Source organism: Moschus berezovskii, chromosome 4, assembly GCF_049115385.1.
Source record: "Moschus berezovskii isolate FMDL1 chromosome 4, NW_MosBer_1.0, whole genome shotgun sequence".
NCBI lineage: Eukaryota > Metazoa > Chordata > Mammalia > Artiodactyla > Moschidae > Moschus > Moschus berezovskii.
In genome coordinates this window covers 78,781,519-78,806,837 of record NC_142463.1, presented here as the reverse complement: position 1 = coordinate 78,806,837, position 25,319 = coordinate 78,781,519, and the positions used below count along the sequence as shown (strand labels likewise).

The window sequence follows — 25,319 nt, the reverse complement described above, 5'->3', positions numbered from 1 at the left end:
TGTCAATCTTTGAATTGAATTGTTTCTCTTGTTGTCATGATCTCTATACTTTCTAGATAGTAATCCCTTATCACATATAGATATGCAAATATTTTCTCCCATCCATGGGTTGCCTTTTTATTCTATTAACTGTGTTTTTTGATGCACAGGAGTTTTAAATTTTCATGTGGTGCAATTCATCTATTTTTGAATTTTATCATCTGTGCCTTTTGTGTTTTATCCATGAAATGTTGCCAAATCCAATATCATGAACTTTATGCCCTGTTTTCTTCTAAGAGTTTTGTAGTTCTATAACTTATAGTTATATAAACATTTATAGTGATATAGTTTTACATTTAAGTCTTTGATCCACTTTGAATTAATGCTTATTAATTACTTATCAGTCTAACTTCATTCTTTTGGGTAGGAATATCTAGTTTTTCCCCCACCGTTAGTTGAAAAGACTGTCCTTTTCCCACTGAATGGTCTTGTCATCCTTGTCAAAAAATATTTTAGCCATATGTATGAATATATGTTTCTGTGCTCCATATTCTAGTCCATTGGTCTATACATCTGTCTTTATTTCTTTACCATACTATTTTGATTATTGTAGCTTTGTAGTAAGTTTTAAAGTCAGGAAGTATGAGTCTTCCAATTTTGTTCTTTTTTCAAATTGATTTGACTATTTGGGGTCTCTTGACATCCCATATGAGTTTTATGATAAATTTTTGTATTTCTACAAAAAAAAGTCATTGGGATTTGATAGAGATTGCATTATATCTGTGTATTACTTTGAGTGATACAATGTTAAACCTTCCAATCCATGAACATGGGCTATCTTTCTGTTTACTTACATCTTCTTTAATTCTTTAGCAATGTATTGTAGTTTTCATTGCACAAATATTTTATTTCCTTTTTTAAGTTAATTTCTGATTATTTATTCTTTTTGATGTTATTGTAAATGGAATTGTTTTTATAACTTTTTCAGATATTCATTGTTAGTGTATAGAAATGCAACTTATTTTTGTATTGACTTTTATCCTGCTACTTTGCTGAATTTGCTTAGTTGTAATTTTTTTTTTGTAGAATCTAGAGTTTTCTACTATAAGATCATAACATTAGTGAACAGAGATAATTTTATTTCTTCCTTTTCTATTTGGATACCATTTACTTATTTGTTTATTTATTTATTTAACCTACCTAAGTGCTCTAGTGAGGACTAGTACTATATTGAATGTAAGTTATGAAAGTGGGCATCTTTGCGTTATTCTTCATTTTAGAGGAAAAGCTTGTCTTTCATCATTGAGTATGATTTTGCTACAGATTTTTCATACATGACTTTTATTTGTTGAAGCAGTTTTTGTCTATTCCTAGAGTTTGTTGAATTTTTGAATAAAAGAATGTTGAATTTTTGTCAAATTTTTTTTTCTGCACCAATTGAAATGATTCTTTATTTCTTTATAAGGATATACATCTCCTTTTCCCTATTGAAGTGTCACAGGAAAGGTTGCTGGGCTTGAATTTGCTATATCTCATGGCAGTATAATAAGCCTATGGCTAGGATATATAGTATGGTGCGAACAATGCTGCATTTACTATCTTTTGAAAAGTATTATTATTACTATTATTAATTTTAAGTTTTAAATCTTTCTCAGCTATGAATTGGAGTTGATTGGACAGCTGATTTCATGGGTCTTTTGCCCAACTCAAATGGTAGGAAACAGACTTCTCAAAACAAAGCTTCCAAAATGGAAGAATGCATAAGATATCCTGACAATAAAAGTCATAGGACCATTTCTCCTACAGAGAGTGAGTTCGTGAGGGGAGAAAATATAAAGATACCTAGAACTGGAGGTTGTTGTATAATAAACAACCTTAATATATAATGTTTGTATAATAAACAAATCCTTAATAAAACATCTTGGAGGGTATCAAAGAATCACAGTGCTTCCCTTGCTTTCTTCCCTCTCCTTTCCCCAAGAGAGACTGCATGAAACTCAGTAACTTTCATAGTGTTGATTTATTCTGAAATATAAAATGAAAGTATCCAAGTTCTGCAAATAGTGCAAACTGAGCAATCATTCATTTTGATTTGACTCAGCATTGTTGAATTGAAATATTTAGATTTAGGAGTAAGAGAAAAATCCATCTCACTATTCATTACTTTCTCATTTGAAGCTTATAGACAGACACACACATTATTTAATTCTCAAGAGTTAAGTTGATAGGCTGTCTGAGGTTAGATGTACAATGTGTAATATGAAACCAGAACTGGAGAACAGAGGTACTTTGACTAACTTTTCAATGTAGGTTTTATGTTATAGAAAGCATCACATAGTACATTGTGTGAAAATAAAATTAGACGAAGAGTAATCTATGAGTGATACCTGCTTTATAGATTCTCAATTTGATGACCAATCATCAATATAAAAATGGCAACCCACTCCAGTATTGCCTGGGAAATCCCATGGACAGAGGAGCCTGGCTGGCTGCAGTTGATGGGGTCATAAGAGTCGGACATGACATAGCGCCTAAACCACCACCACCATAACCTAATTTACCAGAACACTTAACCAAAGTATTTCACTGATGATCAAGTAAATTCTGAGGAAAGGTCAGTGGTATAACTACAAAGGCCAATCTATTTTAATTGCCTAAGGTTTAAAAAAAGCCCTCTTCTCAATTTACAGTGACTGAGGGAGTAATTTTCCTGCTTACACAGTGATAAATGATTTGTACATCATGAATGCAACATAGTGGATAATCAGCAAAACTTTAAGATTAAATTAAATTAATCAACACTTTGTGAAGCCCTTTCCATGAAGATCGGTAACATATCCTATCAAGGCAAATGATTGCTTCTTTGATTATGGAAAAATACTAATAACCTTTCACTTTATTTTTTTTTAATGTTTTACTGGAAAGAATTTAGGTAAAGATTTAAGCATAGTAAACTTTATAACATGTATGTGTATGACTGAGTCCTTTCGCTGTTCACCTGAAACTATTACAACGTTGTTAATCAGCTATACCCCAATACAAAATAAAAAGTTAAAAAAATATGAGAATCACTGTTGTGCACCGAGAATTAATATAGCATTGTAAATCAATTATACTCTGAAAACAAACAAACAAACAAGCAAATTCATAGGGGAAAAGATTGGATTTGTGGTTACCAGAGGAGTGGGGTAGAGGGAGTGTTTGGAGAGGGAAGAAAGTTAAGAGAGTAAATCCTAAGAGATCTCATCATGGCGAAAATTGTTTTTCTTTTGCATGTATAGAGAATGACAGATGCACACTAAACTTATTGGGGTTATTATTTCATGATACATGCAAATCAAATCATGTTGCACAACTTAAACTTATACAGTGCTTTATGTTATATCTCAATAAAACTGTAAGGAAAAATGGATAATAAAATTGCTTTAGGTATGAAAATAAAGAAATATATAAAGTGTGTGTGTATGTGTGTGTGTGCTTCGTCGCTTAGTCATATCTGACTCTTTGTGACCCCATGAACTGTAGCCTGCCAGGCTCCTCTGTCCATGGGGATTCTCCAGGGAGGAATGCTGGAGTGGGTTGCTATGCCCTCCTCCAGGGGATCTTCCCAACCCAGGGATTGAACCCAGGTGTCCCACCTTGCATGTGGATTCTTTACTGTCTGAGCCACAGGGAAACCCAAGAATACTGGAGTGGGTAGCCTGTCTCTTCTCCAGAGGATCTTCCTGACTCAGGGATTGAACCTGGGTCTCCTGCATTGCAGGCAGTTTATTTACCAGCTGGCTAACAGGGAAGACCACAATATTTTTAGATGTTCAAGCTGGACTTAGAAAAGGCAGAGGAACCAGAGATCAAATTGCCAACATCCGTTGGATCATTGAAAAAGTAAGAGAGTTCCAGAAAAACATCTACTTCTGCTTTATTGACTATGCCAAAGCCTTTGACTGTGTGGATCACAACAAACTATGGAAAATTCTGAAAGAGATGAGAATACCAGACCACCTAACCTGCCTCCTGAGAAATCTGTATGCAGGTCAGGAAGCAACAGTTAGAACTGGACATGGAACAACAGGCTGTTTCCAAATTGGGAAGGAGTCCATCAAAGCTGTATATTGTCACCCTGCTTATTTAACTTATATGCAGGATACATCATGAGAAATGCCAGGCTGGATGAAGCACAAGCTGGTATCAAGATTGCAGGGAAAAATATCAATAACCTCAGACATGCAGATGACACCACCCTTATGGCAGAAATCGAAGAAGAACTAAAGAGCCTCTTGATGAAAGTGAAAGCCAAAAGTTGGCTTAAAACTCAACATTCAGAAAACTAAGATCGTGGCATCTGGTCCCATCACTTTATGGCAAATAGATGGGGAAACAATGGAAACAGACAGACTTTATTTTTTTGGGCTCCAAAATCACTGCAGATGGTGACTGTAGCCATGAAATTAAAAGACACTTGCTCCTTGGAAGAAAAGCTATGACCAACCTAGATGGCATATTAAAAAAGCCAAGACATTACTTTGCCAACAAAGGTCCATCTAGTCAAAGCTATGGTTTTTCCAGTAGTCATGTATGGATGTGAGAGTTGGCTTATAAAGAAAGCTGAACACCGAAGTACTGATGCTTTTGAACTGTGGTGTTGGAGGAGACTCTTGAGAGTCCCTTTAACTGCAAGGAGATCCAACCAGTCCATCCTAAAGGAGATCAGTCCTGAATATTCATTGGAAGGACTGATGCTGAAGCTCCAATGCTATGGCCAACCTGATGCAAAGAACTGACTCATTGGAAAAGACCCTGATACTAGGAAGGATTGAAGGTGGGAGAAGGGGACAACAGAGGATGAGATGGCTGGATGGCATCACCGACTCAATGGATATGAGTTTGAGTGAACTCCGGGAGTTGGTGATGGACAGGGAGGCCTGGCGTGCTGCAGTCCCTGGGGTTGCAGATTCGGACATGACTGAGTGACTGGACTGACTGAACTGAAACATGTTGCAGGCATTCTCATTAGCACGGCTCAATCTACTGTCAAATGTCTTCGTCCTCCTTGCTGGAGAACGCTCAAGTGGGCAGTGACAACTTAGAAGGCATGTGCTTTACCTGAGAGCTGAGTGAAGCGCTGTGCTCACATTTAAACCCGTGAAGTTTCCATGTAAAAAGGGTGCCACTACCTTTTATAGTAATTCCCATGTGTATTTTCATGGAATGCTGACAGTGAGTATATACTGCTTTATCAGTAATTCTGGGATTATCTGAAAAATAGCATAGTATTCTTATGACAGGTTTATGTTAATAAGTTTGATTAGCATAAAGCAAAAATAATTCAATAACTCATGTAAAGTTAACAGATTCTTGTCTTCCCATGTGACTAATTTTCTGGTCTTATGAAGGTGTATACATTTCTGTGGCTGAATGACTATGTGGAAGCTTCTATTTGGGTTCCCAGGATGTTAGATTAAGTTGGGTGTCATCAATGTGACACTTTGCTATTTTCAAAGTATGATCCAGGGACCAATTGCATTGGCATCACTTGGGAGCTTATTAGAAAAGCAGAATCTCAGGCCTAATGCTTGGCCTATTAATTAGAGTTCATTTTATCAAGATCTCTAGGTGATTTGTAAACACATTCAAGTTTAGGAAGTACTAGTTGTGCTTTTGTGGCTCAAGGTCATGCCTTTCCTAAACTTCTGCTTTTAGGGACCCCCTGTTTTCTGCTCTTCTGGAATCTGTAGGCCATCAGCTAACCATTTCATTTGGATGTTTAAAAAATTCCCAAACCCGTGACTTTGTGTGCCCTAAGCACACAGAGTCGGACACAACTGAGGTGACTTAGCAGCAGCAGCAGCAGCAAGCTGTCTTTTCTTTATTTTGTCAGAGAAGGGAAACTTTTCTTTCTTTGCACTCCCCATATTTTTCATCTCTTTTTACTTGATGATTTTTGTTTTTGGAGAAAAACAAAGAGCATCACTTCTAGCTTCCAGGGGACATGTTCTCTCTCTGATCAACTTGAAAACTTTCTCATGGCATCTCTCAGTAACATCGAGGTACTGAGGTTCTGTTTACTGCTGAATTCAATCAGAAAGATGAGTTGCCACTAATTTCAATATTGCATAGTTTTATGTAACTTTAGAGTAAAATAAAATAAAACCACCAAAAAGACTACTTGATAACTTACTCTGCTGCGTTCAACTTTTTGTTTTAACTTTTCATATTATAGACATCTTGGGCCTCAGAAATGTCATCTTTCTCAACAAAAGCTATGCTTTCTGTGTCTTAGTAATAAACATTCTATTATTTTGTTCTAGAACTCTAAACCAATTAAGGAAAAATCTTTACTGGACATTTTCTGTTCTTGTTTTCTTAACCTTTGTTTTCTTTTTATCCATCTTTGTTATAAAAGGAAAAAACCCTCATGCTACATGTTGCCATTATGAAATTTAGGTATTTATGTGTATGTTATTTTTGTATATGTATCAGAAATCACATTTAGAAATATTCTTTGTAAATTACCCTTAAACATTTTTAGCGGGCAAGTGCTGGGAACATTATGATTTGTTTCATGAGACCTCTCTTCACTTTGAAACCATATCCTCTGTTTCTTCCTTTTCTCTAAAAACCACACAGGATGATGAAGAAATAAAGTAAGAGAAGTCCGCTGAAATATGTGCACAAGCTATTGTAAATGTCATTTGTTGAATAATGTATAGAATTTCATGGCATAAGGGGCAGGATTCTCTGAAAGTAACCCCAAGAACTCATTCTTGGTTACTGAACCCCTGGACTACCTGGAACCAGGAATAACCCTTTACCCAGTGGGAAAAGTCACACTTGAACTCAGCTTCCTGTAAGACTGATGAAATTGTTTTAGCCTCTTGAAGGAACTACAGCTTTTTATGGTCTCTACTGTCCTCAGGTGCTGGGCAGCTGTTTCCACAGTTACTTCCTCTAAATAGATGACATGCAATCCACATTGCATGACATTTAAGTTGTGTGCTTATCTCTTCCCATTATGGTTGCTGTCATGCTTGCCCTGTAAGAAATGAGAGCAACAGGGCAGTGGGGACTCTGCTCTGGAGTACTGGACTGAGTGTCCATGAGATGGCCAAGGGCCCTATGTACGCCTTCATGGGGAAAATGGGAAAATCAAACGACCTGTGACTTTTCTTACTGCTGACCCCTTAAGTTTCCTCAATAAAGCTTATTCTTAGTATGATCATGTAAAATTCACCCAGAGTTCTGGTGAACCTCAGGGGACCTATCTTACATAGCTCATTTACTGGTGATAATCAAAGGTTTGTTCTGCATACCCTGCTTTGGGAGAGTTCCCTGGTGGCTCAGATGGAAAAGAATCTGCCTGTCATGTGGGAGACCTGGGTTCCATCCCTGGATTGGGAAGATCCCCTGGAGAAGGAAATGGTTACCCACTCTAGTAGTCTAGCCTAGATAACAGCAACAATAACACAACTAAAGTAAAGCATCCTTCCCTGGCGGCTCAGTTAGTAAATAATCTGCCTGCAATGCAGGAGACCACCTGCAGTGCAGGAGACCTCGGTTTGATCCCTGGGAAATCCCATGGATGGAGGAGTCTGGTGGGCTACCGTCCATGGGGTCACAAAAATTGGAAACTACTTAGCAACTAAACCACCACAGAGAGTGTAGAAGCCCTTAAAAGAACTCCATCACCTGTCCCATTATCTGTCCATACATTTCTAGTTTCCTTCTGTTACAGTATCAGTTCAGTTCAGTTTAGTTCAGTCACTCAGTCGTGTCCGACTCCTTGCGACCCCATGAACTGCAGCATGCCAGGCCTCCCTGTCCATCACCAACTCCCGGAGTTCATTCAAAGTCATGTCCACAGAGTTGGTGATGCCATCCAGCCATCTCATCCTCTGTCGTCCCCTTCTCCTCCTGCCTCCAATCCCTCCCAGCATCTGGGTCTTTTCCAATGAGTCAACTCTTCGCATGAGGTGGCCAAAGTACTGGAGTTTCAGCTTCAACATCAGTCCTTCCAATGAACACCCAGGACTGATCTCCTTTAGGATGGACTGGTTGGATCTCCCTGCAGTTAAAGGGACTCTCAAGAGTCTTCTCCAACACCACAGTTCAAAAGCATCAATTCTTCGGCACTCAGCTTTATTCAAAGTCCAACTCTCACATCCATACATGACCACTGGATAAACCATAGTCTTGACTAGATTGACCCTTGTTGGCAAAGTAATGTCTCTGCTTTTTAGTATGCTGTCTAGGTAGATCATAACTTTCCTTCCAAGGAGTAAGTGTCTTTTAATTTCATGGCTGCAATCACCATCTGCAGTGATTTTGGAGCCCCCCAAAATAAAGTCAGCCACTGTTTCCACTGTTTCCCCATCTATTTCCCATGTAGTGATGGGACCAGATGCCATGATCTTAGTTTTCTGAATGTTGAGCTTTAAGCCAACTTTTCACTCTCCTCTTTCACTTTCATCAAGAGGCTCTTGAGTTCCTCTTCACTTTCTGCCATAAGGGTGGTGTCATCTGCATCTCTGAGGTGATTGATATTTCTCCTAGCAATCTTAATTCCAGCTTGTGCTTCTTCTAGCCCAGCGTTTCTCATGATGTACTCTGCATATAAGTTAAATAAGCAGGGTGACAATATACAGCCTTGACATACTTCTTTTCCTATTTGGAACCAGTCTGTTGTTCCATGTCCAGTTCTAACTGTTGCTTCCTGATCAGCATATAGGTTTCTCAAGAGGCAGGTCAGGTGGTCTGGTACTCCCATTTCTTGAAGGATTTTCCACAGTTTATTGTGATCCACACAGTCAAAGGCTTTGGCATAGTCAATAAAGCAGAAATAGATGTTTTTCTGTTACAGTATAGGGCCAATTATTTTTTCTAAGGCTAACTCATCCTCTGGTGCTTTTATTTTACCCACTCCCACCTTCTGAGGTTCCTGAAGTTATGAATATTATCTTAATATTCAAGGCTTCCCTGGTGGCTCAGCTGGTAAAGAATCCCTCTGCAATGTGGGAGACCTGGGTTCAATCCCTGGGTTGGAAAGATCCCCGGGAGACGGGAAAGGTGGTTACCCACTCCAGTATTCTGGCCTGTAGAATCCCATCCCCACTCCATGGGGTCCCAAATAGTCAGACACGACTGAGTGACTTTCACTTTCTCCAGTTGGAGTTTTTGAAAACAGGATCAAGTGTCTCCCAATGCAGAGAAAGAAAAAGAGGAAAGGAGGGAGAGAGAAGAAAATCTTCAGTTAATTTCTTCACCCCCTTCTAGATTCTGCCCTACTTCCTCTGTGCAAATTTTTGAAAAATTGTTTCTGTGTACTGTTTCTATTTCTTTACCCCTGGCCATTTCTAAATCTTTTCCAATCCCAACTTTTGCCTACATTGCTCTATCTTCAGGATTTCTTAACCATGGCACCATTGGCATGTTAGACCAATATTTTATGTTTGCAATACAGTCCTACACATTTTAGGATGTTTAGCAGCATCTCTGGTCTTTATTTACTAGATGCCATTAAACAGCCCTCTCTCTGCAGCTGTAACAACCAAAAACGTCCTCAGACATTACCAAACGACCCCAGTGAAGCAAAATTGAGAATCATTGCTCTATTCCCATGGCTCCTGTTGAGTTACCAATGATTTTCATGATATTAAATCTCATTTTTTGTCTGACTGATAGCTCAGTAGAATCTGTCATTGTTAGCCTCTCCTGTCATATTTTTCTATTGACAAAAGTCTCTTGATTTTCCTTTTACCTCTCAGATTGTTCTTTTTTTTCTTTCTTATTTCCTTTCTTTCTCTCTTTCACTCTTTCTAGAATTCTTTCCTTCTCTCTCCCTCTCGTTTCTCCTCCAAAGCTCTTCTTTTTCTCTTTAAATTTTTTAAGGTTCATCCCCTGTCAATTGACAGTTAAAGGTTGGCCTTGTCTTCTTACTCTGCTGTTTTTCTGGGGGCTCTCATCCCCATCCAGAGCTTTAATTTTCACCTTTAGACTTCTGCTTCAAGTTGTGATGAACAGGCTTCAGTGTGGTTAACAGATCAATCCTCCTACCACCAGAAATAACAAAAATCTGGACATAATAGTTTATCCATAGCTTGTGAGTCTTTATCTGTACATGATACCCTTCTCTTTTAGGGGAAAAAAATCTGCTTCTGGCTCTACCTTTTAAAGTAGAAAGTTAGTTCTTAGAATAATACAAAGCAGACTTCTTCAGGGAGCCCTCCTTGATTTTCCTGACCAGCTCCAACTCCCCATTACGGAGGACTTTAATAGCCTCCGTATATCTCTCTATTAATGCATAATATAGCAGCAATTTTACATTTACTTGTGTGATTAGTGAGGCCATTGAGTAGAGTTGAGTGTTTAAAAGCAAGGATTTAAAAACAAATAAATAAATAAAAAGCAAGTGATTTCAAGCCAAGACTGCCTGGCTTGGAATCTTGGGTCTTAAATTCTTGGTGCCTCAATTGCCTTAACATGGGGATAGTAATACAACTTATTTTAAGAGTTGTTGTGAGCGTTAAATGATTTAGTGTATATATAATACTTAGAACATGGCTTGGAGCATAGTAAGCACTATCACCTATAATTTTTGGAATTTAGTTTTCATCTGTCTCTCCTACATTTTGCTCATGATTTTTTCCTCAGTGTCAACACAGTTCATGAGACATTGCAGGCATGCAGTAACTGTCAGAGTCATGTATAAATATAAGTGTTTGGAAAAAAGAAATGCTATATACATGTAAAGCACATGTGTACAAGTGAAAAAGTAGAGAGTCTGCATTGTGTTTTTAAAAATGATTCTACTATTAGATTATTAGATTCTACTATTAGATTATTATTATTCTACTATTATTAGATCCTACTATTAAATTATTCACTGTTTTTATTTGTACAACCTATGTAAGAAGGGAAATAGGTAATTATTTTTAATTCTAGGAGAATTCAAACAATACATTTATGCTGGATGAGTTCATTATAACAGAATCAGTAAAGTCAGAGACTTTCATTTAAAATACTACTCAAATATTTCATAAGTGAAAAATATAGTTAAATTCAAATTTCTGTATTAAATACATAAGAAGTAGACATAATTTTCATAACAAACCATGAAAATAAACATTTTAGTCTTGAAGCTTAAGGATTAAACAACATAGAATCATTTTAGGTTTTAAAATATCACACATATCTTGTAAACAACCTGTTAAGGACTCGAGTTTTTGATGACAAGGTACCAAATAAATATAAATCTGACAAGCAAACATGGCTGTCAAGCATGCATATGAGATTATTTCTTTGGTTTGGAGGTTGCTGGATTCTTTGACTCATTATGAATTATTGGACATTAATAGTTGAGAAATACCTGTGCCACATGAGAAGCGATAATTCAAAGCAAACAAATCTAAACTTAAGAAGGGATATTCCTAAAGTAGTATATTGTCATTTGTATTAGCTCAGGCTGTCATAACAAATAACTACAGACTGGGTGGCTTACACAACAGAAATGTATTTCTCACAGTTCTGGAGGCCAGGAAGTCTAAGATCAAGGTGCCGACTGATTTTATTCCTGGTGAGGGCTCTTTCCTTTGTTTGCAGACAGTTGTCTTCTCACTGTGTCATCACATGGTGGAGGTAGAGAGCTCTGGGGTCTCTTCCTCTTCTTATAAGAACACCAGCCCTATCAGATTAGAGCTCTACCCTTATGACCTCATTTAACCTTTATCACTCCTCACAGGGTCTGTCTCTAAATACAGTCACACTGGGTGTTGAGCCTTCAACATATGAATTTTTGGGAGAACACCAACATCCAATTCATAACACCATTAAAAAGGAGGGGAAAATATTTTTATTGGGGTGAGTATACCAAAAACTTTCAGAAGAGGCTTTTAAGATTGGTTTTAAAAGGATTTGGACTTGCAGAGATGGGGAGGAAAATTATGCCATGATCTGAACAGTGTATGTGGAAAGCAGAAGGGATGTAGGATCTATGTAGGGCTAATGAGGATTTCAGAATATAGTCAAATTCTGATTGGTTTCATAGTGTGTGAGGAGAAAATGAGTGAATTTCAGGTCATTGAGAAATTTGAATGATGAGTTATGGAGTTTTTACTGTATTGAGTGAGCAGCAAAAAAAAAAGCACTGTTAAGATCAGAGCTGTTCTCAAAGAAGGTTAATCTGATAGAATGTCAAGGGGCTGAAATTGGCAGTTTAGTACTGGTCTGGTTGGAAGTCATATTAATAGTCAGGAAAGAGGTAACGAGAGCCTGAGCTATAATAGTGGTAGCAGGTATTTACTCATGAGTCAAACACTGACCTTTCTCATAGGTCAATGCTCTAATGGAAAACATACTAACAAACTAGCGATTACAATATAATAGGATAAAAGCTGGAATAAGATTCAACTGACTAGAAATATACAACTAACATTAAACTTGTACATGCCTATAAAATATACTCAATATTTACAAAGCAAAAGTGGATAGAACTATAGGAAGAAACTGACAAATCTACAATCACAATGGAATATTTCAACTTGTATCACAAAATTGATGATAGGTTAAGCAGATAAAATATTAGAAAAGATACAGAAGATTTGAATAATGGAAGTAATTATATCGATGTTGACTCAAATCAGAGAACAATATAGCCTCAGAGAATAATATATTCAGCAATTAGAGAATTTATATAAATGCTGTTTCTTCTTTTCGTTTTTCCAGATTCTCTTTTATAGTCACTATTTCTCAACTTTTCGAAAGAAATACCTCTTATTCATCCCAAATCTTCCAGGATGCATCACTCGGGAAAAACAGTCTTCAGAGGAACAGTCAGAGTGTTGGTATTGGAGAAGGCTCTTAGAAACCTTTCGTAGGCCTTTGTCTTTTCCTGTCTTGTATGAATGTCTAGTAAGAGAGAGACATGGCATTAGTAAAGGGGTAGTTTCGCCCTTTAGGGGATGTTCCAAATTCAATAGCATGGGACCGTTGCAGTGATGAACTGTGGCTGTTGCAGTGATGAACTGTGGCTGTGGGAGTTACTCCTGAGGGAGTCATAGCTGAGCAACACACTCACTGGGGTAGGTGAGAAAGGGGGACAGGGAGAACCTGGTGGAGCTGGCCCTGGTGCTGAGCCCTCATGCCATAGCTATAGCTTGGCCAGTCAAAGGATTGGAGACTCTTAAGTCTTGCCCTGGCAAGAAGCACCTCCTGAGAAAGAAACTGGGAAAAAATGATAGATGTGGCTTAACCAATAACTGCCAATAATGATGAAACAAAAAGCAGCTTTTCTAAACTATCAGTAATAAAATATATCAACTATATTGAGGAAAACACTTATCTATTTTTCCATGGAAAATGATATCTAAATGAATTGTCATTTGAAGAGATGATTAAAAGTATTGAGCCAATAAGTGTAGAAAAATTGTTGAAGAGATATGAATTAATATTGTTGTTAAATTCTTATACTTTTCTAAGTTACATGATGTTTATGGAATTTATCCTTTTAAAATGTATAATTTGTCATAATTTTATTCTAATATTATGTAAGTATTTACTTTTCCACATAATTTAAAAAGTTTATAATGTATTCTTTTCAAAAAGGGGTCTGCATCTCATATAAGCTTTAGATCAACAAAACCTGAATCCATACCTAGACTTGATACGTTTTCTATTTCTCTTCCTATTTGTCTTTCTGTTTTTCTCATCATTCTTTTTCATGCTCTTAAAAAAGTAGGACCTAAACTAATATATAAGGAATGTAAAATAAAATATTTAAAAAAAACCATCTATGATACAGTACCATAAACTTCAGAAAACCAGCTTTATTAAATCAAGTTCTCCTTCTGATGTTAATGTTATTCTAATTATCAGATGAAAAATATATTACTTAATATATCGTAAATTTTACTAACAAAACTCATTCTCATCTACTTATATTTAAAAATAAGATTTTTTCAGTGCTATAAATATAAATGAAAAACCAAAATAGCTAAATCCTGACTCATTCTAGTCATGAAGGTAATATTAACCCAAGGATAAATTAACTTTTAAACATATTAAAAAATATTAATCAACAAAAAATTCATGAATGATACATTCTTTTTCAAATTTCTTTTACATGTATACAGGCAAATGTTTGGAGACAACTGAGCTAGACAAATAACTATGGAAGACTGTGTAAATCAATCATGCAAGTCTTAAGGGAGCTGCCATCTATTTTTAACTGTCCTGTTGGCAGATTTCAGCAGACAGCTGCATCAGATGGATGGAGGCTGCCTGACGGTGTGAAGAACACTGCGTTGGCCCACTTATCTCCAGTTGTGAAACCTTTAAAAACCCTAATATTTAAAAATAAGTAATTGAGGCTAAACATTTTTAAAGCTTGGGGTGGAAATAGCTCCCGTTAATGCCATAGAACAGAACATGGGAACCTACAGGCCTAGAATAGCAGCAGTTCTGGCCCATTTCCCTCCGGGCCCTCCTTTTATTTGTCCAGAAATCCTTGTGTTCTTATCAGTACTTATGAGCAGGTGAGAGTGAGGCTGGAGTTGATCCAGACCACCTTTTTGGCTCTCTTGTTGATGAATCTAATGGAGGTGCTTGTTTTTAGTTCAGAATCTTTTCCTGCATAACAGACTTTGCTTTAGGGCTGCCTGGGACCTGGAGCACCAGCAGTAGCTGATTCATGAGGGTAGGAACCCTCACTTTCCTCATGCTATTCTTATGGAAAAGGAGTCTATTCAAATTGATCCCAACTCCAGAATATTTGTTCTTTTCATTTCTTCCCCCAATCATTTTCCCTGGGGCTGAATCTATCAGATCTACACAGGAGAGCATTAAGATAGCTAACTGAAAAGATTGCTAAGCTTGCAAGAAGTCAGAGAGGAGCATTTTATTTCTCAGTTGGATGCTGACTGATCCACAGAACACGTAGGTCTCCCCTGGAACTGTCATGGAAGTATGATGATGAAATTACAGGAGAACTTGGCTTGTACCCTCTGGGACTTGGAGGTAAACATGAATATAGAGACTGGTGCCTATTTCTAGTCTAGAGATTTCTCAGGGTGTCTCTCTGGATTAGCGCATGTTTGTGGGGCTTGAGGAGACTGATAGAGTATACATAAATAAAGGAGGAGACAATCCCTTATCATATCCATTTGAAGAGGACCTGGAAGTTCTTGAGACTTCTAAGAAAAACGTTATCAGACAAAAAGGAAAACAAGAGTTGGCATGTAGGAAGATAAACTTGTTCTAGTGTACCTGTGTGGGATAATACCTAGAATTTCCTGGTGTCTACTGCCACCATGTGGGTACTTACATTTATTGAATTCAAATGTGAGTATTTCCCTCTTAAGGCTGATCCTAAGCCAAAGTACAAAGAACTCTAAGTGTGTTTTAGTGCTCTTCAGCCTCAGATTGGCTCCTAAGTCCCCTCAAGCTCCTCTGTGCTCTCAGACTCACAAGGAGGTTCCATCACTAAGTACTCTTCTATAGCACTCTGTTAAAGTAGTACTAAAACCTTGTTGCTGAGACCTCAATGACTTTGAGCTCTGAAATCAGTTTGAGGCAGAGAAACTCTAAAATGTTCCCCACTTATATGTTTTCTTTTATTCATGCCCTGTGTCACCATTTTACCTTTATTGTGGATGGGACCCGTGTCTAGCTTCTAACTGACACACTACGGCAGAGGCAATTGGGTGTCACTTTAATAATTAAATTACATAACGCTGTAACTTCCGTATTGCTAGCAGAGTACCCTGACTGCCTCTGGGCTTGAGTGCATGAAGCAAGCATCTGTGTCTGGGAGACCCAGTGAAAATGAACTTAGGGCAACTACTGACTGTCAGCAGGCAAGAAACAAAAGCCCCCAGTTCAGCAGGACAGAGATCACTGACTCCTGCTAACAACCGTGTGAAGCTGGGAGCAGATCCCTCTCCAGTTGAGCTTTCAGATGAGATGCTGGAAACCTTGACTGAAGCTTCATGAGAGACCCTGAAGCAGAGGACCTGGTGAGCTATACCCAGGTTCTGCAAGATGATACTTGTGTGTTGTTGTCAGCCATTAAATGTGTGCTAATTTGTGTTATACGACAATAGGTAATGAATATGCAGTTTTGTGGTATTGCTTATGTCATTCCCCTCTTCACAGGACTGCAGTGTAAGTCCTTGGAGATTGTTCTTGGAAATAAATATAACTGACAGTCACCACTCTGTGCTCAGAATTGTCCTCCTCCTTCCACCAAAGGTCTGTTACCTGATCGGCTTTGTTGTCCTTGATTTTTCTGGGAAAAGTTCTCTCTCAGGTGATACCTTAGCTCCTCACACAAAGGGAGCTTTGGAAAACAGTTTGGTAGTTTCTTGTTACGTTAAACATACAGATGTGAATATTTATAATGACTTTATTTCTGATTGCTGCAAACTGGAAACAGCTCAGATGTCCTTCAGCTGGTGAATGGATAAACAAACTAGTATATACATACACTGGAAAATTATTCAGCAATAACAAGAAATGAACTTCTGATCCATGTAACATGGATGAATCTCAGATAACTATGCTAAAAGATGCCAGGTGCAAAAGGCCATAGAGGCTATGAGTTCATTTATGTATGATATATATGTTATTCTGGAAAAAGCAAATCTATATGGAGAGGAAGCAGATTAATGGTACTACGTGTTGCCCCAAAATTCACATGTTGAAGTCCCAGCTCTAGGATCTCAGAATGTGACCTTATTGGAATAGTGTCTGTACCGGGGAAATCAAGTTAAAAAGAAGCCCTCATTCAGTATCACTGCTGTTCTTATAAAAAAGGAAACTGTGGACACAGAGACATATAGAGGGAAGATGATGTGAAGAGACAGAGGAAGAAATCAGTCATTTATAAACAAAGGAGAGAGGCCTGCAACTGATTCTTCCCTCTCAGCCCTTGGGAAAAACCAAACTGGCTGACTACTTGAGTTTGGACTTTGAGATGTAGATTTTCTATTCTTTAAGAAATGCAGCTTGTGGTACTTTCTTACAGGAGTCCTTGCAAACTAATACAAATGGTTTTAGGGTGGCAGTGAGACAAGTGTTGACTGAAGGGTCACAAAGGGACTTTCAGAGGCGATGAGAACGTCCTATTTCTTGATTGTGGTGGCTCCATGACTGCATATGTTTCATGCACATGTCAAAAGTCACAGAACTCTACACTAAAAAGGGAAAGTTACACTCTTTGTAGAATTACACTTCTATAAATACAACTTGAAAAAATTAATAAAAGTGACATTAAAAAAGAGTACTTTAAAAAATTAAATATTGGAGAAGTGACCAAGAAGGTATGTATATACAAAGATGTTTATATTAATGTTGGTCATAATAATAAAAGAGCAGAATGAAACACAATGTCCAAAGTAGGAGATTATTTCAACAAATGGTTAAAATCAGAGACGAAAGATAAAATTCTTTCCCTAACAGATCTTACATTCTAGAAAATAAGATCGCCAATACACGAAAAGAGAAACAAATATATAAACATAATATCAGGTAGTGATAAGTTCTGTGAAGAAGATAAAGCAGAGGAAGGAAGGAGAGTTAAATGGAGCTGTGTTTTAGATACAGTAGTATGATGTTGACTGTGCTAGGTTATAATCCCCAGTTATTCCATCAAATGCTAAGCTAGACATTGCTATGAAGGTATTTTGTAGATGTGGTTCAAGTTCATAATCAGCTGACTTTCAGTGAGAGAGATTATCCTAGATATCTGGGTGAGCATGATGCAATGATGAGCATGTTAAAAGACCTTCATAGCAGAGACTTCCTTGAAGAAGGAGATATTCCAGCTATGGTGAGAAAGAAAACTTGAGAGAAATTTATTATCTCCAAGACCGTGTTATCCTAGAGTTTTATTAATTAAGGAAGGGGCTACAGTTTTTTCTTTGTCATGGTAAGTGTTTTTAATTGGAGGATAATTTAATTGGAAGATTTATGTATATATGTGCCTATTCTTCCCAACCTCTAAACGTTAGTAAACTCCAAAGCTCATTTTGTCAGATCTCTTCTTTATTCCATCCATTCTCATTTTGTAGTACCAATGACTCAAATATTTATTTTCATACATGTCTATCAACAGATAGCTTCACTTGGTTATTTTAATGGCATCTAAAACTTAAAATGTCCAAAACTTAGCTCTTGCTTTCCACCCTTCAACTCTGCTCTTTCCTTTTCCCACTAATCTTCCCATCCTAATAAATGCTACCACTTCCAATTCTTCCTCTTCCCTTCAAATTTCCTGTCTTGTGTTCATCAGTTTTTCTCTGTTGATCAGATTTGACTCAAGAGATACAGTTCTGGTTGTTGCTTCCTTTGCTCTCAGAGAAGTAAAGTTATTAGTGATTCAAGTTAGGAATTTATTCAGTGTTCTGAATTTAGAGTCTTATTGTCAACATCTTAAAAAAAATATCTCATTTTTAGGCTGCTGCTGCTGCTAAGTCGCTTCAGTCCTGTCCGACTCTAAGCGACCCCATAGATGGTAGCCCACTAGGCTCCTCCGTCCCTGGGATTCTCCAGGCAAGAACACTGGAGTGGGTTGCCATTTCCCTTTCCAATGCATGAAAGTGAAAAGTGAAAGTGAAGTGGCTCAGTTGTGCCTGACTCTTAGCGACCCCATGGACTGTTAGGCTACAGAAGAACAAACTTGGCCTACTGGGGGCAGCAGAGAACAGCGTGTTAAGTATTTAGACCCAGAGAAGACACCGGAAGCGTTTAGTTACTAAGCAACTCTCCCAAGCACTCAGATCACTGTGATCAGTAGTCAGCTCTGTTGCTGGATGATGGGAAGTAAGAGACTGGAGGGGAGTATCGGTGCACATGTGCCTATCAGAGCTGGAAACCAATGGACAGAAATGGCAGCAGTTTGCTCCATAGGGATTATCAAATTTCCTGGAGAATCCATAACCTACTGAGATTATTATCTTTGTTGACTCCCTCCAGTTGTTCAATGGCACACTGTCCAACCTAGCACACTGATAGTTAGCTGTCAGTGAATTAGCTTATGCAACAAATGGACAAAAAGATTCATTATTTTTAGACTGCCTGGTGTTGTTTTTTTTCCCTTCTTTCCATATTCCCTTTCTTTTACACGTTCTGTTTTTGCGTTTGGCCCTCGATAGTCTAGAGTCTGTGGGAAGAAGGCCTACATATAAGTATTATAGGAGTGCAAAATTTGCCACCCCAAAATCCTCTTTGGCATGAGGATTAATTTAGGCTGAACATTTTTAAGTAATAGAAGACTCAGGAAGTCTTTCTTCTACAACCTGTTGGCTGTCTAAATAATTTAAAGAGCCTATTCCCAGAATAGAGCTATCACCAGAGATATGGGTGGTGTTGAGGGGGAAGTCAGCTGGGCCCAGGGGTCCACTCTGTGTCCCATAGTTTCTACGTGGCCCGTTTACCAAACATTTACGTTTCTATCTCTATGTCAGTTACCTTCCTCCTCTTTAAAGTCTCCAACCTACTACTCCCAACATCCTCATTTGTCTTAAGCTGAAGACGGTATTTAAGGTGAGGATTTAGGTAATTTTGGCAAGTAACTGTTTTCCTGCATCTCTCCCAGGGGTACACGTTATTAAACTTTTCTTGTTTTTCTGTCTCATGTCAGGTTAATTTTTCGACCATTGTGAAGAATTTAGAAGGACAGAAGAAAGTTTTTTCATCCCCCAAAATATTGAGAAAGAAGGAACTGATAATTGATTTGGGGAGATGAAAAGCAGTTGGTTTCAACATTTGGGGCTGTTACACACAGTGAGAAATACATCTTATCTCACAAACCAGGACATATCTGCTCATAATCACAAAAGCTCATGAAACAGCAATTACTTACCCTTTTCATATAAAGGTATTTTCTCTGATATTTTCTATTTTATTTCTCTAACTTTTTTCTGATTGTGAGCACTAAGATTATATAATCCACTAACAATTTGGTTGTGGCTCTGAGATGAAAACTTCTGAACTATAAAATATGAAAAAGACAAAAAGTTGAAAGTCATCTCCAGGTTTAGCTTGTGTGGTGAGGAAAATAGGTACTGTTAATTGAAAAAACAAAGAAGAAATCGGAAAGAGAAGTTGATCAATTTTCCTGTGGCTACTGTAACAGGTGTGAAAGGAAAATAAAAAAAATGGAGTTGGTTTTGCTAACAAAACTCTCTAAAATGAACCAGGAGGCCACTGAGGAGGTGTGAATTGTGTGGGTCTTGGCCTGGATGAAATCTGGCCTTTTGATTCTTGTCCTACTCAGCATCCTTATTGGACTGTTGTTACTCTAGGGGGCTCTTGGCAGCCTATCTGCCTGCTGGGACTTTGCCCTAGAGCAGCTCATGATTCCTTGAGGACAGATGTTTCCTGCCTTGCATCAGGGATTGTCATGCTTCTTTGTCAGGCCATGTGGCTTTTATCTTTGTGGGCCCCTGACTCTTTCTCTTCTCCAGAACACTCTTTCGGTTTTCTCCCTATCTCTGTCTCCCAAATCGCAATTCCTTAGACCCCTAATAAAACTCTTTGTTCTTTGCAACCTCAATATTTATTACTATTCAACACAAATTACCATAAATGTGGTAGCTAAAACAACAGAAATTTATTCTCTCATGGTTCTGGAGACCAAAAGCCCAAAATCAATATCAGCAGGCCAAAGTCAGGAGGTTGGCAGAACCACACACCCTCCACAGGCTCTAGGTGGAAATCTGTTCCTTGTTTCTCCAGCTTCTGTGTTTACTTCCAGGGTCACACTCTCTTCTCTTTTGTGTGTACTCTCCTGCCTCTCTTTCCGGGACATTTGTGATTGCAGTTAAGAGCACACCTGGATAACCCAAGATAATAACTCAGTGACATCTGCAACACTCCCACCCCCAACACTTTTTTTGGCCTTGTAACATTCATAGGTTCTGGAGATTTGCATGTAGATGACTTTTCGGAGACTATTATTCAGCCGACTAGGAGAAAAATAGAGTGAGTTCAGTTTTTGAATGGAGAGATGCTCAATTAGCTTGAAAGCAAGAAAACAAGACTGGAATTGATTTTTATATAAAAGATGAGGCCTATATTGTATTTTGGGTGTTTATTAACATCAAGGAAAGTTGAAAGTCTAAGAGTGGAGGTGTTTATGGAAGCCTGAACCAAATTTATCTTCATAAAACATACAGTGTCGTTCAGTTCAGTCGCTCAGTTGTGTCCGACTCTTTGCGACCCTGTGAACTGCAGCACGCCAGGCGTCCCTGTCCATCACCAACTCCCTGAGTCCACCCAAACCCATGTGCATTGAGTCGGTGTTGCCATCCAACCATCTCATCCTCTGTTGTCCCCTTCTCCTCCTGCCCTCAATCTTTCCCAGCATCAGGGTCTTTTCAAATGAGTCAACTCTTCGCATGAGGTGGCCAAAGTATTGGAGTTTCAGCTTCAACATCAGTCCTTCCAATGAACACCCAGGACTGATCTCCTTTAGGATGGACTGGTTGGATCTCCTTGCAGTCCAAGGGACTCTCAAGAGTCTTATGAGACAAAGAACATGCTCAGATGTCTGGAAAACTATAGGACTGCATGTCTATAGGCAAATGGGTTTACCAGGTAATTGTGCCCTTTCCTTATTCCCTTTCTCCCCCTCTCCCTCCCTCTTTCCTTCCTTCCTTCTTTCTTTCTCACCCACCTAGGAAGACACAATACATTACAGTAGATTTAGAACCTCTTTGTACAAATATAGGTTAGTGCCTAGTACAATCTTTGCAATACAGTAGATTACTTGACAAAATATTTGTTGGATGATTGTGATAATTTTTTTTAAACTGACCACCTAAAAATCTAATATTTTTCTGGTCCATTACATGCCTCTTCTTGGCCACCAGAAACTGCATTCAGAATTTGACATGAGACCTTAGAGAATATATGATTCTGGTTGTAACCCCTCACTTTTAATTTTGAGGTAACAAGAGCAGAGAGGATAAGTAATTTGTCTAAAATGATCTAGTGCTCTTTTCACCATTCTCCTTTGCCTTTTCACACTCATTTTAAGCCAAGCTTCTCTAGTTTACCTGTCAACCTGAAGAAGCAGTGCATGCATGCGTGCTAAGTCTCATGGCCGATTCTTTGTTATATTATGGACTGTAGCCCACCAGGCTCCTCTGTCCATGGGACTCTCCAGGCAAGAATACTAGAGTGAGTTGCCATGCCCTCTTCCAGGGGAATCTTCCCGACCCAGGGTTCGCACCTGCATCTCTTATGTCTCCTGCATTGGCAGGCAGGTTCTTTACCACTAGCGCCACCTGGAAAGCCGGAAGAAGCAGAACTATTACTAAAATGGGGTAATACTCTGAGTCTTTCCCCTGTTGGTATTTATTTTCTTCAAAAGCAAAATGCTTCATTCCATTGGGATCAGGAGTGACTCATCTAATCACAGCCTTACACAGTGGAGCCACTCTCATACCTTATATCTGCTTCCTGCTGCAACTTTGGAAATGTGCAGTGGCATTTTTTGGATTATCATTAGTAATAGGTAGAACAGGGCTTCTGTATTCATAGCTGGAGTAATGGAAGGCTTAGACTTTCTACAAAGAGCAGGACAGTGTGGAACAACAAGGAAATATCTCACTGGAAAATAATTATTATCAGAAAGCAACGTCCTATGCCACAAAGAGTTATCCTCTATGGATTTACACTGGACTAGAATTTTTTGACTTCAGATCATCTCCAAGTTTTATTATAGTTAAAAGAAATTATGGTGAAAATAAAGATTTTTTTTCAAGAGATTAATTTTACATAAATAAGTCAAGACTGGATCTCAGTAACAATGTTAGTTACCTTTTGAAGACACAGATAATTCTAGCCAGGGGATGGGTGAAGTGGCAGGATCATTCATCATAGAGAAGTCACATTATGTTGAGTAATTTAAGGAATAGGCTGTGTTTAGAGGAGCATACTGTGAAGTGACCTGGAACTGGTGGGAAGAAAAATATGAAGAATATTGCTACTACTAATCTAATGCTGAGAATGGCTTTGTTTTGTCAGAGAACATGTAAAATGTGGATTTAATGAACAGAGTTTGGTCAGAAGTTTATGGGTAATTTTGGAACAGTTTCTTATTGTGAGGCATGGGAAGATGGGATGTTTCATTTACAAATACTTTGGTGGCAGGCACTGTGATTTACAGATATTATTTCATTTGACCATCAGTCTATGGAATCTGGACATTCATTCATTCAGTAGTAAGTAGTAAGTGAAGGTTTTTTGAGAATTACATGGTATGAGTTATACTTTAGGAAGATTAATATGATAGCATGTGGGATGGCTTATTAAGTTGATGAGAAACTGGAGGTGCTTAGTAGATAATGACCATAGTCCTGCTGAGAAGTAATGAGGATGTAAGCCAGAATGAAGGCACTGGAGACAGAGAAGAGGGGATGAATTTGGATGAAATTTGATGAGATATAATTAAAGACTGAGTGAAAATAAGTTCATTTTTGACAGTGGATTTGGTTTTATGGAGTTGTACAGTCCATGGAATTCTCCAAGCCAGAATACTGGAGTGGGTAGCCTTTCCCTTCTCCAGGGGATCTTCCCAACCCAGGGACTGAACCCAGATCTCCTGCATTGCAGGCGAATTCTTTACCAACTGAGCTGTCAGGGAAACCCTTTATGGAATTGAGGCAGGGTCTAATCAACTGGAGATGTTTTACCTGAATGTAATTTTTAATGACATGCTGACTGCAATAGGAAGATTTATACGTTTGGCCCATCCACCCTCATTCATACTTGGCAGTGGGACTCAGTATATGGATAGTCAGTAGCTCTGGCTTAGATCCCTGTTGGCCACTTTTTTCTGCCTAACTTTGGGCTATTTACTTAGCCAGGCACAGCCTTAGCCTTCTCAGCTGCAGTATGTCCATGACAGATAACCTTTTACCTAGAGTCCTTGTGAGACTTAGATATAATTCATGTGCTTGTTCAAAATGGAAGCCTAATAGATGGCTATCATTGTTCATGCTATACTTTATTTGCCTTATTCATTCTCATTCTCATATGAGTATGCTGTGGATTTTTCCAGTGACTGCACGATGTGTTGTACTATGTTGCAACAGACTGAATGGAGAAGCAGGTATGAGAATCCAGCTGTCTTTTATTAACCCGGGCACAGAAGAAATTTGTAAAAATTTAAACAATATTACTCTTCTCACTGAATTCTTATATTTGGAAAACACTTATAAAAGCAAGAGGAAAAAAATATTAAGAGTAAAAAAAAGTACATGTGATGAGTTCGTTATTGTCATTTGTCCATAAATAAATATGTGGGATTTGTGAATAAGTATTTAAATCTATCTCATTTAAAAATTTTTTAATACAACAGATATTGACAGATATCACCCCCATAACCAAATATCTCTTAGGGGCTGTAATGATTTTTAGGAGTTGCAAAGGGGTCCTGAAACCCAAAAATTTGAGAACTGCTAATTTAGAGACCTGAGAGTGGGATTCAGTGGGCTGGTATATACTTCTCAGAGTCCAATGTCCATTGAAGACTTTAATAAATAGTGTTTCTTTTCTGGCAGCTGACAAGTACCTGAAGAGGTGAGCTTCTGGAGAGAATGATAAAGGGAATTAGGACTGGGGACTTTAAGGGAAATGATAAGCCTGGAAAGGGGGGTTTTAGATAGTGCTAAACCTCTCCATTCAGTTTTTTCTGCCATACCATAATGCTTTAGGATGAAAGATTGATACCATATTCCCACAATTATTTGTTTTATAAACTTTTTATCATGCTTTTGGCATGTAAAGTGTTCACTGGGGACTATTCTTGGAAAGAGTCTAATTATAACTACTGAAATTTATGTCACCACTTGACCCTTAATACGGAAGGACTGAAGTTCAACTGACTCAGTTTAAGTTCATCCATGTTCCAAGCAGCTTTAGGATAGAAAATCAGTCTTCTTTATTTAAAGCTGCTCTCTAAAATCCTGTAGAGGGGGCTTTTGTTAATTTGTGGCAAGTTCCTAAAGATTAAAGTGATGGTGTTCTTTCCCTAATCTTTTCCTTTTTTGAAATAGTTTTAGAAAATTTACTAATGTGATTGCCAACTAGTGATCACAAGTCAAGGCGTGTGTGACAGTCTGTTTTCAGTCTGCACATACTAGTCATGGTCTGAGGTATTTACTGTTGTCTTTTCCTAGCCCTGATATATTATTATTATTTTTTTTTTGACAAAAAAATCTTGGCAAAACAAAGATTAAAGGCTTTTAAAAAGACAAACACACACAAAACTCCTAAATTTCAAGGTGTGCATACTCAGCCTGAGTCTGTCCAATTCTTTGTGACCCCATGGACTGTAGCCC

The 25,319-nt window shown here is 38.1% G+C and overlaps 1 protein-coding gene across 3 annotated transcripts in view; it reads right to left on the bottom strand.

Annotated features, from left to right (window-relative positions):
* AGL (amylo-alpha-1,6-glucosidase and 4-alpha-glucanotransferase) overlaps positions 1-11,629 on the bottom strand; it is a 105,685-nt gene extending 94,056 nt beyond the window's left edge. Inside the window, exon 1 of one of the 3 annotated variants that reach the window (XM_055401346.2) lies at positions 11,496-11,629. The gene's annotated coding sequence lies outside the window, so the exon portion shown is untranslated. The other 2 variants (XM_055401347.2, XM_055401348.2) reach the window with 2 other exon arrangements.
* Between the last annotated feature and the right edge of the window lie 13,690 nt (positions 11,630-25,319).